Source organism: Tupaia chinensis, unplaced genomic scaffold (assembly GCF_000334495.1).
Source record: "Tupaia chinensis unplaced genomic scaffold, TupChi_1.0 Scaffold144262_1, whole genome shotgun sequence".
In the NCBI taxonomy this organism is placed as follows: domain Eukaryota; kingdom Metazoa; phylum Chordata; class Mammalia; order Scandentia; family Tupaiidae; genus Tupaia; species Tupaia belangeri.
This window is the reverse complement of record NW_006204120.1, coordinates 1905472-1919097: the sequence shown is the minus strand read 5'-3', so window position 1 is coordinate 1919097 and position 13626 is coordinate 1905472. Positions and strand designations below refer to the sequence as shown.

Genomic DNA, 13626 nt, shown 5'->3' with positions numbered 1-13626 from the left:
GTTGGCCATGTGGGAGTTCCACACCCTTAGCCACCACCTGTTGGCCCCCTTCTGGTCATTTTTATAAATGAGAAAATTGGTGCTTTGATTTTCATCTTCCTATCCTATTGTTCAGTTGGCTTGAAACTCAGAAGGGATGTTGTGGGTATTTTACTTTTAAATTGCTTCCCTTGCCAGAGAAAGACAGGGAGAGAGATAGGAAAATGAGAAAGCATCTCCAGATGCCACAATCTCATGTTCTCCATTCTCCTCTAGGGATTTTGGACACTCAGGCACACGTGCCTGACATGTTTTCAAAACTACTGTGGGCTCTCTCGCGGCCTTGCTTCCGAAATGACAAAGAAAAGAAGGAACAACTGCCATGCCACAAAGGGCCGTGGCCATGTGCAGCCTATTCTCTGCACTAACTGGGCCTGATGCATGTCCAAGGACAAGGCTATTAAGAAGTTTGTCATCCGAAACATAGTAGAGGCTGCAGCCGTCAGGGACATCTCCGAAGCAAGTGTCTTCGATGCCTATGTGCTCCCCAAGCTGTATGTGAAGCTACATTACTGTGTGACTTGCGCCATTCATAGCAAGGTATCAGGACCCGATCTCGGGAAGCTCACAAGGACCGAACACCCCCACCCCTATTTAGACCTGCAGATGCTGCCCCTCGCTCTCTACCAAAGCCAATGAAAGGAGCCGAGTCTTTAAGGACTGAAAAACTGTCTGTCCTCTGGTATGTATATATATACATATATATATATATTTCAAAGCTACTGTGTCAGAGACTTGAATTAGGCTTCATCATACTGAAAAAGGATGAGACTGGATTTTAGAAGCATACAAATCTAGATTTACATGCCAGTATCTTCACTTACTAGCTATGTAATTTGGTTCAGTTCCCCAAGTTCTCTGAGCTTCAGTTCAAAGTGGGAATAATATGTCTACTTCATAGGACTGCTCTAATAGTGATGTAAGATGAATTACACAAATCTCTTTGTACCTAGTAAACATTTAATGATTATTAGTGTCTTTCTTCAGTATATCTTTCTCTTAGTCATAATCTAACCTCTCTGAATTTTTAAAGAAAAATAGAAGCACATTTCTTCTATTTTATAATCCCTCATTACAAAACTTAACTTTATAATCCTAATATCTCATAGTTGCTGGCAGTAACACTAAATCTGTGGACTAAGACGTTTTACTGAGTTGAGAGATCTAGTCTTCATAGATCTCATTAAATCTTAGAGCAGATTTATCCCGTTGAAAGTAATGCATGTGATAAAACTGTTTTCAGCAACCCACCATCTTTAACATGTATGATGAGGCTGTGCATATTAGGATCCTAAAAGGAGACACAAATAGAAATTTGATATACAAACAAGTAAAGCTTTTTAGAATTTAATGTTATTGTTTTAGCTTCAATTCAGATTATTATATCATTTAAAGAAATTGAGAAAGAAAGGATAAATTATCTTTAGATTTGAAACAACTCAGTATCTTCTAAATTTCATTATTCAATTCTTCACATTTGTTCTGATGAGAGAGAAAAAAGCTGAGCCTTCAGAGGCCAGATAGTGGCCTCACTTACTTAGTAAGTCCATGATTAAATATCTTCTCATATGGAAAGATAGCAAAAACAAACAACTGACAGATGAGAGATAAACATTTCTCACTGGCAAGTAGTATAAATCTCTCTCCTTTTGGAAATGAAAGCAATAAACTGGTGGGTGATATAAGAGTCAATAAGTGAGTATATCGTGGAAGCTCTGACTTTAGTCTCTATGCTTAAGAGATTATCTGGGCCAAGACAGGCACTCCTTAAAAGGGCCCCTTGAACATGAAGTTTACAAAAGCCCTACACTGAGGTATAATGAGGTATTAAGTGGCACTTCATAGAAACAACTCACTATGACAGATCTATGGAGATTTCTGTGCTGTTGCCAGTGCAAAGCTGGAGCTCAGCAATGCTAACAATGACAGGAAACAATGGTGGTCTCTGTCGAGCTACTCCTAGGATATTTGGTTCCTTTATTGGGTATAGAATATGGCAATGCTGGTCCCCTCCAGCATAGACTTGCTCAGCGTCAAGCTCTCCGCCTTGGCTTCAACTTTAGATTTCTTCCTACATCAACCCCGGATTAAGATAAGAAATAACAGAAGCCTACGTTTGTCATTGATTCTTGGGGATTGTGCATCCTTAACCAGTGAGGGGGAAGAGTCTGCAATTTAGGAGAGGGACACACCTGCTGATTTCTTCTATGCATTCTCAATCCCCCTCTCTGAGTGAATTTTGGTTTCTCAAATTCAACCCTATTTTTTTAAAAAAGTTTTTGACATGGGGTAAGCAGAAAGAGACAGAGAGAAAGGAAAATAAGAAATCACACCCCCCCACACCGAGGGAGAATGGCCATGCCACAATCCCCCCTCCTTCATTCTCCTTCCAGGATTTTGGGAGCACACACGCACATAAGCCCGGCATGAGTTTTAAGTCAATAGCTCAAGGACTCAAACCACAGTCAGCTATGTGGGAGTCCAACACTTTAACCACCATGCCACTTGCTGGCCTCTCAACCCTATTCTTTACAAAGAGCCCCAGAGTGTGTCCCTTCCCTTTCTCCCATTGGCTTAGAAGTCAGAAAAAGTAGAACAGAAATAGAAGTGAACATGAAGCCCTAAATTTCACCCTCTAGAGTCATATCCCAGTTTTAAAGGTCACTTACACAGAGTATTTACCCATCCTCTGAGTAATGACATAAGGGATTATGTCTGTCATAACTTCTGGACTGGCACGAGGGCTGGGAATTTGAAACAAAAAATGATATTGTTTCTATCTTTTTTAGAGAGGAACAAGTTGTGGTTATCTACATGCATATCAGTATATAGTGTTTGAAGTAGATTGAACTTACTCCATTGTGAAGAAACTTCATCTATTTTTCTTTGGTAATTAATGGCAATATGAGATCAAATCAAAGTTACCCACATCTAGTTAATGATGCCTTTGGGATTATTAACTGGAGCAGTAATACCGTTATTGTATGTCCCTTGCTCAGAGATGGCTCAGCTCACCAGAATCAGACAGACAGATCTGCAAGACGTAAGTAGTTGTAAGACTATTGGGGACATACTGTCTTCTGAGTTAAGTTTATTAAAGATTTAATAGTATAAAAACAATTCAATAACATAGCCACCATTTCAATTGTATAAAAGGAAAGATACATGCTTTTCTCTGTGACATAAATTATTACACTGTAGCAGCAATTTTGGCACTTGCATGTTTTAGGTTTATAAGAAAAGACCTTGACCTCTGTGACTTTGTAGTGATATGAAGAAGAAGTGTGCTAATTGAAGAAGCCAATTTTGTCTGATCAAGGAGAGATTGTTCTCAGGAAACAAGGTCATGGTTAGACCTCATGTTGGAGGAAAAATGAAGATCTGTGGCAAATCTAATGATGATACATATTTACGTCATATTTTTATCCCCAAATCAAAGCAATCAATAGAAAATGATGAAGCTGTAACATTTTGCTACCATTCCCATTACTACCAATGGAGTACTGTGAATAATGAGAATCTAACGACCTTCCACTATTTCTAATCACTTATGTTCATCATTATATTATTTGGTTGTTTCATTTGCTTTTCCTCACTCCCCACTAAAAGGTAGCCCTTAACTGAGAAAAACTTATTAGGTACTGAGAGGTTTGCATAAAGGAGATTTCAGTATTATGAGATAAAATAAATCCTACAATCTGGCATCTTAGTGAGTTAAATATTAAAAGTCTACAGAATGATCAGATATTGGGACCAGCAGTTAGTGTAATGTCTATGTGGCTGAGCTCACATGTAGTCAACTGCGGTTCGAGTCCCAGACCTGGTGGCTTAAACTCATGCCAGGTGTGTATGCATGTGTGCCCAAGATCCCCAGAGGAGGATGGAGGAGAAGGGATTGTGGTGTGGCCATCCCCCCTGGGGAGTGATTTCTCACTTTCTGTCTCTCTGTCTGTCTCTGACTTTCTGGCGAGCGCACGCGTCCTATAGCAAAAACCTCTCAAAAAAAAAAAAAAAAAAGGAAAAAAAGATCAGATATTTGAAAATTCTTCTGATTTGCTTTGTAAAATAACTGGAGCTTTCCTAATGAATTGACTGGTCTGGTTGTCAACTTGAGAGACTCCTGGGTATTTCCTTCTAGGGCTATTATCTAGCTCTACCCATATATTTCCTGTCTTAATCCTGGTGTCAAGCTCTGGCCACATGACATCTTGCAAAAAGTAGGGAAGCTATCTGACTATAGCCTGCATTTTGGTTTGCATAACTCCAGTCACCATTCATCAAACCTTTTAACAAGATGCTACTTCCTTCCTGAACTACACTGCTGTGTTGGCAATGTAACTGGCAGAAGAATCATCTTCTTTCTTGTTCCTCATTACTCGCTATTGGAGTTCAATGATGAAATGATAGAGAACTTGGGGAATATTAATGATGGAGACTACTAGGAACTAAAATACTGGCTTGCGTGTCGTAAAATAATTGAAACAGACTTAATACATCGTTTTTATCTATTTCTATAAAATGACTTGGTCTGACATAGTGACATAGAATAGACCAGTGCTTCTCAAATTTCAGCCTGCTGCATGCCTCAAAAATCATCTGGAGAGTTAATTAAAACACAGACTTCTGGGCCTCATCCCCAGACTTTCTGCTGCAGTGGACCTGGGTTGAGACCCTAAGGTTTTCAGTTCTAGCAAGATTCTAGGTAAAGCTGATGTTCCCTGTCTTAGGAATCCCAGATTAGTGAAAATACAGATACCTGTGAAGTGGAGCTAGGATGACTAACTCATCCTGCTTTGCCTGGGACATTCCAGTTAAAGAACTGAAAGTCCAATATTGCAGGTATTCCTCAGTCTGAGGCAAACCTACAGAGTTGGTCACTCCAGGTGAGAAAAAAAGAAATTATAATTTAGTTTTTCAATAGTTTTGAAAGGTTTTTTAAGAATACTGTATTGTAACTTTATATTTAGATGATCAGTGGGATAGGTTTAAAATACTCATATACTAGTGTTTATGTTTCTAAAAGATGAATGATCTCATGGTCTTCAGTAATAATAGTAATACGCATTTACAGAGGCCCTAAAGCTCTGTAGGGCACCATATTAGCACTTTGTATATATTATATCTAGTTCCTATGACACTGCAGCTTATTAGGAATTAAAAATTAATACAAATGGGAAAACTAAGCTCTCAGAGATAACAGGTGATACAGATGGTTACTCTGCAACTAGGATTTCAATTCACATCTCTCTTTCTCCAAAACATACCTTCTCTCTTGATGATGTGAGTGGGTATTTGTTACTTCTAGGGCTTATCAGCTGCCATTACTTAATATGTAGAGATATTCAAAGTGAGTCTTATGAAGGATGATTATTTATTTAAAATACACTAATTATGAAATTATAATGCATCTACTACAGGTACAGAATGTCTGTAGGTAGGCTTTCCTCAATTGGTAAAAACAGGAAAAAGCAGGAAAGTAGTTCATTATGTTTTTTAAAATAAGAATAATAATGATCAAAACCAATTTTATTTTCATATTAAATTATTTTATACATGTAAGGCACAATATGATGTTGATAAAACTTGAAGGAATGCACTTAACTATAATGTGCTCTCTTTCTCAAAATTAAGTGGTTATCAGTTATTATTTATTACAAGAATACCATACCTGTTTTCTTTTCCCTGTGTCAAGCACTTTTGATTCATCACCTGCATTTTCTGGTCACAGACAAGTCCTACCTCTTTATCTGGTCTGTGAGATCTGTGGTAAATGGGAATAAAATTCCCTTGATAGTTTCCTCTCTCCTTCCCACTACAAAATTCTTGCAGGTTTAATTTTGTCACCTTCTCAGTTTCAGGAACAACTCACAGCTCATCCTTTTCTGAAGGAGACCTGTTTACCCAACTCTTCAGAAGTGTCCAACATTTTCACCCCTATTCTATGACCTGTCATTTTCAAGACCATACCATGCAGGGAGAAAAAGAAGCTGGCCAACATGTGCCTCTTTCCTCCTGGGCATCTTATCCTTGATAATTTCTTTCTGATCAGGGAAATTGCTTTTCCTACTTACTAAACTTACTGAATGGATTCCTCCTAGTCTTCCTTTAACGACGCCTTACAGCAAGCATACAATCAATTCTTTCTTTACTTATTGTTGATTTGTGAGTCAAAAGAACACTCTTCTTATTTTTTGTTACTTCAAATATATTTGAATCCATCAGATATATTTCAGAGGATTTGCTTTTATTATTTCCTTGCAAGGGTGTTCTCAGTCCCTAGCATCCACTCACATTTAAATGAATATTATGGTCTATGCATATGTTATATATAACTCCTACAACAGGGCCCATAACATTCAATAGTCAACTTTTTTTCTTGCCTGATTTCAATAAAATAGAATTACATAAATTGTGTAGTTTTGTCTTTCACCATGAGAAAATATAAGAAATAAAGGCAAAAACTATGAGTCAATACCTAACATCATGGCAGGGAAGACCTATCGTGCCCACTTAACTGTGGTAGGCCCCAAACACCTGTTCATAGTAGGAAATCCAAAAAGAGTATATAAAAGCATCTTTGACCCAGGAGCAGAGTCTCAAGAATTACTCATCAGTAATGTCATCCCTCGAACTTGTGGCCTGATGGACGCTGAGCCCAGATCTTCACTACCTTGATATGTGTCTTGGCCTTAAATAAGGTCTGTGTCCTTGGCCTTGACTTGGTCAATCTTTGCTGATAGTTCAAGATATGAACAAATTTTGTAAAACTTTAATTTTACCTCAAATATTAGATAAGAGGAAGATGAAACTGTGAATCTAGTCATAACCTGATGCTTGCAGGTTGGATTCATATTGATGAGACATTCAAAAATAAGAAAGTGGATGGGAAGGGCCATGGGTAGCAAGACAGGCATAGAACACATGAATTAAATATATAGCAAATTTCATTGTTCCAAGATCAGCAAATAGCAACCACATTCTCTTTTCCTTAGGCCAATATTTGAAAGTCAAACTTCTTCAATTAGACACATTTCTTTTCTTTCTTTTTCTTTTTCTTTCTTTCTTTCTTTCTTTCTTTCTTTCTTTTCCAGAGAGAGTGGTTTTTTGCTATAGGGCACATGCACTCGCTGGAGAGACAAAGAGAGAGAGACAGACAGAAAGCAAGAAATCACCCCCCCACACACACACACCGGGGGGATGGCCATGACACAATCCCTTTTCCTCCATTCTCCTCTCAGGATTTTGGGCATGCACACACATGCCCCCCATGGGAATCAAAGCACAGTTGACTGCATAGGAGTCCAGTGATATAACCAGTATGCCATCTGCTGGTCCCTTTTCCATCTTTTTTTAAAGTTTATTTATTTATTTCATTGATGGGGGCATTTCCAACAGAGTCTTTAGGCCGTGCTCCATACTAGGTCTCATCTCTCCTGGATCATAGACACCTGTTTGCCCAGTGTGCTCAGGAAGATCCAGGGACACAAACCTAAAACTTTTCCCATGTTGGTCCAGTTGCATTTACTGCCACATCACTGCTTGACCCCTCTTTTATTTAAAAAAAATTTAAACAAATTATTAACAGAAAAAAGGCTGGCTTATAATCCCCAACATCATAAAAATATTTTACTGAATACATGTCTCAGAAACAAAGTAAGTATCCTGACAACATTTAGCATTTCAAATTAAGGTAACTGTAGAAACCATAAGAAGCCAACAATTTTGTGTTATTTTGTTTTAATGCAAAGTATCTCTTGCTGTTTTCTCATAAGATCAAATTTCTCCTTTTTGGCACAGACAGGGGATGATATTTTAAACTCTGAACTGAAGCAGATAAAAGTTGCCCGTGGTTTCTTCCTCTTTAGGGCGTAGACCAGTCAAGTCCCTGCCAGACACTGGGTCTTCCTGAGGTCATTTCCTGACTGTGGAGCAAGCACTGTGGAGAGACATGGGGCTACTTTGACATCTTCATTTTAGAGCATTGAGAATAGAGGCTCCCACTGGAGTTTCTGGTTGGCAAGTTTCAAATAATTTGATCTTTTAGCCAATAATCCATCTCAACATTGTTCTAAAGGATCACTTAGCATAGAAGTTAACCAGTCCCGTTTGCAATGAGTACAAGTTCTCCCTTGACACTTCTTCCTGAACCATAGCTCTTTCTGGAAAGTAAGCAATGGCTACTGAGAAATTATATCAAACCTGTAAGCAATGTGCAGAAATGGTATTTCAATTAGGGTGCCAGTTTGAAATGTTTGTTCGGTCACTAACCTATTACATTGTCTAGGTTGAATAGTTGAAGGTTATTCAGCAAGTTAGGGAAGGGAAATCTGAACCAGAAACACAGATTAGAGAATTAGCCTAATTGATCGTCTAATTTTCCAAATGATATTCAGAAAGTTTAGGTTATTTAAACTGGCCTAGGCTACAGTTTGTCTTTCAATGACTGGGAAGAAATGTTTTGCTAGGTGAAATAATAATATAATAAAACTTCATAGTACATTTTAATCTACTAAAAAGAGTGAGATATAACTATTTTCTTTTTTATACTTTACTATATTTTTATAGATTATGAATGGGCAAAGGTGAATATAACATTTTGTTTAAAAGCGAAGACTTGATTTTTTTTTAAAATAGTGACAGTTGTGCCTTTTGTATATAATAGCAAGAGGATGAAAAAGTATGTTTACAAAGACTCAAACTGACTTCCAGGAGTCAATCACTTCTTAATCCAGCTTTTTAATTTTAAGCACTGTATTTTTAAATGAATTTTTATTATATTCAACCAGAAGTGGTATAATTTGATGAAAAACATCCAGTCTAATATGACTAGGAATGACATTATTACAGCTTAAATGATTAATTCTAAATCAAACTACTTTTTTCCCCTATATTAAAGGCTTCCTTCTCTTCCTAGTCCAGCTGGTGTTCTGGGTTGTTGGAAAACCCAATAATTTCCCTTTAGGAGAGTCAAAATGTAAAACAGAATTGTTTCCTAGTTTAAGCAGCAGGAAACTTTATATTGAAGGCTCAAGGATTGAGGAAAAAAACATGTTAAAAGGTTCAGGAACCTGGCAGCAGGTAGGAGCCACACAGCTCACCACGCACCAACTCACTGTGTCTGAAAAACAAGTAACTCCAGCTGGTCTCCACTATTAAGAGCAAGGTGAGGATATTCTTGTATCTGACCCAGCCAAGAGGGCACACGGAACAAATACATGTTGAGCACAGGATAGTCTTACAATTTATCATCCAATTTGACACACTTATGAGAGTCAAAGATGATGTTATTAATAATTATGCCAAGACAAAAATGTAAACCAAGCCTATTCCAGTCAATGTTGGACTTACAGTCAGTCTCCAGATTAGGAGCCAGACAGAGCTTTAAAGTTTTCACATCAAAAACACTTAGAGCAGGGAACGCCCTCATTTTATGGGTCAGGCCACTAAGGTGTGTGGTTATGAAAGGGACTTTCTCAAAGCCTAACAGTAAGTTTCTGGCAGAGTTAAGACTAGAACTAGAATTTCTGGCTCCGTGTTCAGTGTTTTCCTAGTGTTCCACATATTTGTATAGTTATAGTGTTTTGTTCTCTTCTTCAAGGCATGATCACAAAGTCATGGAGCCCACGTTTCCCCTGGCCTCATTATCCAGAAACATAAGATAAATTCATAACAACAATAATAAGTAGCCTTTTCCTGGTTCCCATTTTACCTATGATTTTAGAAATTCCAGTTTTACTTTAAATTCCCATGAAATAATTCCTAGGAGTTTTCTGAGATCAACTCAGGCTTGTTCGTGAGTAACAAAATTCCTCTAGGCTTACATTTTTGTAAAATGGGCCCTTTATAGAATTGTCTTATAGAGCTGTCCCTATTAAATGAAACAGCGTACAGCCAGTTCTCATTATTTGTGAGAGTTCTGCTCCGTAAAGTCACCAGACACTAAATTAGCAAGAACCGAATACCACAGCTCCTCGTTGAAATACACGGCTATGTTTCTGTGAGCCTTAACTGTTCAATACACAAACTCATTTTCTGTGTGTTTCTGTTTAAAGATAGCTTATTAATATATAATTGATTCGTTAACATTAGACTCATGGCCAACAGACTGCAACTCATACTTAAAGGAAGTTTACTGAACACACACATTTTTTCCCCAAGGGAGATCACAGCCTTCTTGAGCATAGATATACCAGACAATACTTATATACTCCACTTGAGGGTCATTTTAAATGGTAAAGTCACTCAGAAAAGTTTTTTCGAATTTTAAAAAACCAAAAAAAAAAATGCATATCACTAAATAAATCATCGAAGTATCAGGTTTATAAAGTGGGAGCTGAAATAAGAAGGCACAGTCTCACCTTGTTTCACTCGACTGAGAACACACAAGCACATCGAGGGACCTGAATCCTCTGCCCTGCACTTGCCTATGACTGAGCACGAAAGTGCTGTGAGCTTTGGTTTTGGTGTCACACATCAATTTAAATGAGTAGGTGAATACAGAATCCGTGAGTAATGAAGACTGGCGTGTCTATGAAGAGTTGGCAAGTACATGTCACGGAACTTCCCAGGAAATGTTAACTGTTCTTGTGTGGCCATTGTTAAGTGACCCCTCTGACAAGGCCTCAAAGAGGCCACCTCTCACATCGTTGGAGACTCTGGTGCTATTTCTTGCTAATGTCAACCACAGGAGATATTTTCCTTTCCAAACCAGACAGTTGGTTGGTCTAGTACATTGATCAATCCTTGTATCCCAGATGAGAAAAGTGCTGTGACTATTTCTCAAGAAGCTCCACATTCTGTCTAGTGACAGAAGCCTAGCAAGTGCCTGTTCCAGGTTCTGAAGGGTGGGACACTACTGAATCTTTAGATAAACATCTCGTGGCTCTAACTCAGGCACCCCTTCTTCTCACCTTTCCCCACTCCACCTCTCAGCAGCTGACCTGTGATCCTCATCTGCTTATGTTACGTAAACAACTACATGGCATAATAGAGTAAATTAATGACTCATCATCAAACCAATTCCACATACACAAACTCTTCCCTGTCACCCACACAAAAGGTACACTCAGATTTTTATTTCCTTCTTTTCTGTTTTGTTTTATTTCTCAAGTTTCTCCTTTCTGTGTGGCCTTGCACATTCTCCTATTCTTGGAGCAAGTTCTTAAAATGGATTTAATTCCTCCTTTGACTGCCCTCAGGGTTTTTTCTTTCTCTCTCCTCTTTGACTCCTTGATTTCTGGCAGATTCACTGTCTCAAGTTCCAACTACTCCCTCCTCCAGCAAAACCCCTTCCTGATCTTTCTATAATTGAGCTTGTTGTTCTCCTCTGGCTGTCGTAACTTCCGAGAATGGCCTCCCCCCGACACACTCTGTCCTCCCCTGTGGCCCTTGGACCAGGTTGTTTTCTCTGGGGCAGGCCCAGACTGTCGCCTACCCATGGCAGGGGGGATGTCTTCTCCCTACTGTTTTCTTCCTGTGCTTTTTGTTTAGTCTGCCCTGCTTTCTCAGTTTCCCACTTCCCTTTCCTCCCTTATCTCCATCTGAAATCCATCACCCTTGACTCCTGTGATTTGTAGGTTTGGATTTTACAAAAATTGGATTGTCTTAAAATAGGTTGTATTTGAACACTCTGTGTACCTCCTTATAGGACAGCTCATTGTGACACGAACTTGGATACACTGCAGGTCACATCTTTTCTGCTCTCTAAACTGCAGCTCCACACAGGCTACTCATCTTCATTGCTGACAACGTGTGTACCTTAGATTTGCCTTTTTAAATTTTCTTTTTTAAAAAATTATTCATTTATTAAATGAGTGAGAGAAAAATGTATAGAGAGAGACAGCCTCACTGATAGGGTCATGGGGCCACAATCCACCCTCACCCTGAGCCTTTGCCATCCTGGATCATGGACACAGGCATGTCCAACATACTCAGGGAGGTCTCTAGTCTTGAACTGGAAACCTTTCCATGTGGGCTTGTCTTACAGACCACTACTTTTTACCATTGCACCACCATCTGGCCCTGGATTTGTCTTTCAATACCTGCTTCATAGAGATCTTTTCCGGTTTCTTACAGTTCTAGAATTCTAAATATTATGTTATTCATTTGCTCTATGAGGTGGGTACTATGATCCTCACTGCTCCCACTTCCTTCATGGTGCCCCAGTAACTGCCCCTCCCCATTACTCTCCTGTAACTGCTCTCAATAGGGTTGCCAAAGACTCCTAAAACCACAGTTTAATGACTTTGCATCAGTCCCTTTCTCCTTGCCTTCTCAGCAGTATCCCATGCTGTTCTTTCTGTCAACAAACATCAACAGTCTTTGAGTGTTTTCTCTGTCTCGAGCACTGTTTTAGGCACTTAGGATAGTCAATAAAAAAAAAATTCCCGCCCTTGCAACGGTTTTATTTAATTTGACTATGGGACAGGCCTTAAGCAATATATATAACAAATCACGTAAATTAATTAGTAAGCAATTTGTAATTAACTATGTAGACAACTTAGTAAGTAATAAAGGAAGTAGAGAATAAAGGAAAGTAGAACAGTCCTAAGGGAGCTAGGGATGTACAAGTAGTGGGAAGTTTCCATGCTTCAAAGTTTGGTCAGGTAAACTTCACTGAGAAGGTGACAGGACTTGAGAAGGTGAGAGAAGGAGCCATGTGGACATCTGAGAAAAAATGTTTCAGGTAGAAGGAATGGTCAATGCTAAGGGCCCAAGGTAGGATATTCTGAAGGTTCAAGGAAGCCTGTGAACTGGACAGGAGTGAATGGAGGGACGTTCGCAAGAGCTGTGAGACCTGATGACCTTGTAAGGCACTATTGATCACATCCTTATTTAGTCTCTATAATAATGCTGTTTTTCAAAGAGAAAAATAGAGAGGCAAGACATTTATGGGACACAGAAATGAATGATTATCTGCTGATGATAACATATAGTATCTTCAACTGGACTGGTGCGAAGTGTATTAATGTTGGATAAATTTACTATACATGCTGTAGTGCTGTGTAGTGATTGAATGTATAAAAGAAATTAAAATAATAATAAAAAATTAAAAAGAAAATTACAAAATAGCAAGTATGAAAGTAAGTATAAAAGAGAAATTTTGAGTGAGAAAAAAATTACAAATTTTCAAATTTAAAAAGTATGACATATAACAAGCATCACAACATTCTGGGGGAAAATAATTCATCTCACCATTTTTATTAACTAACTGCCTACCAAAGGTCTTTTATATTTTCGTATGACATATAACAAGCATCACAACATTCTGGGGGAAAATAATTCAGCACACCATTTTTATTAACTAACTGCCTACCAAAGGTCTTTTATATTTTCTTTTATATATATATGTATATATGTATATATATACATATATATACACATATATAGAGAGAGACTATAAACTCTGATAAACTTTTCAAATGACAATGATATTTAAATATCATCTTCTATAGAGACATTAGAAACATGGTTTAGTCTGTCCTCTAGTGTAGTCCATTGGATTTTATTTTACATTTTATTTTATTTTTGGATTTTTTTTTTCTCCCATGGGACACATGCATTTGCTGGAGAGAGACAGAGAGAGGC

The 13626-nt window shown here is 38.2% G+C and overlaps 1 pseudogene; it reads left to right on the top strand.

Annotated features, from left to right (window-relative positions):
* The first annotated feature begins 333 nt into the window (after positions 1 to 333).
* Positions 334 to 11801, top strand: LOC106733627 (40S ribosomal protein S26-like; annotated as a pseudogene).
* Positions 11802 to 13626: the final 1825 nt, after the last annotated feature.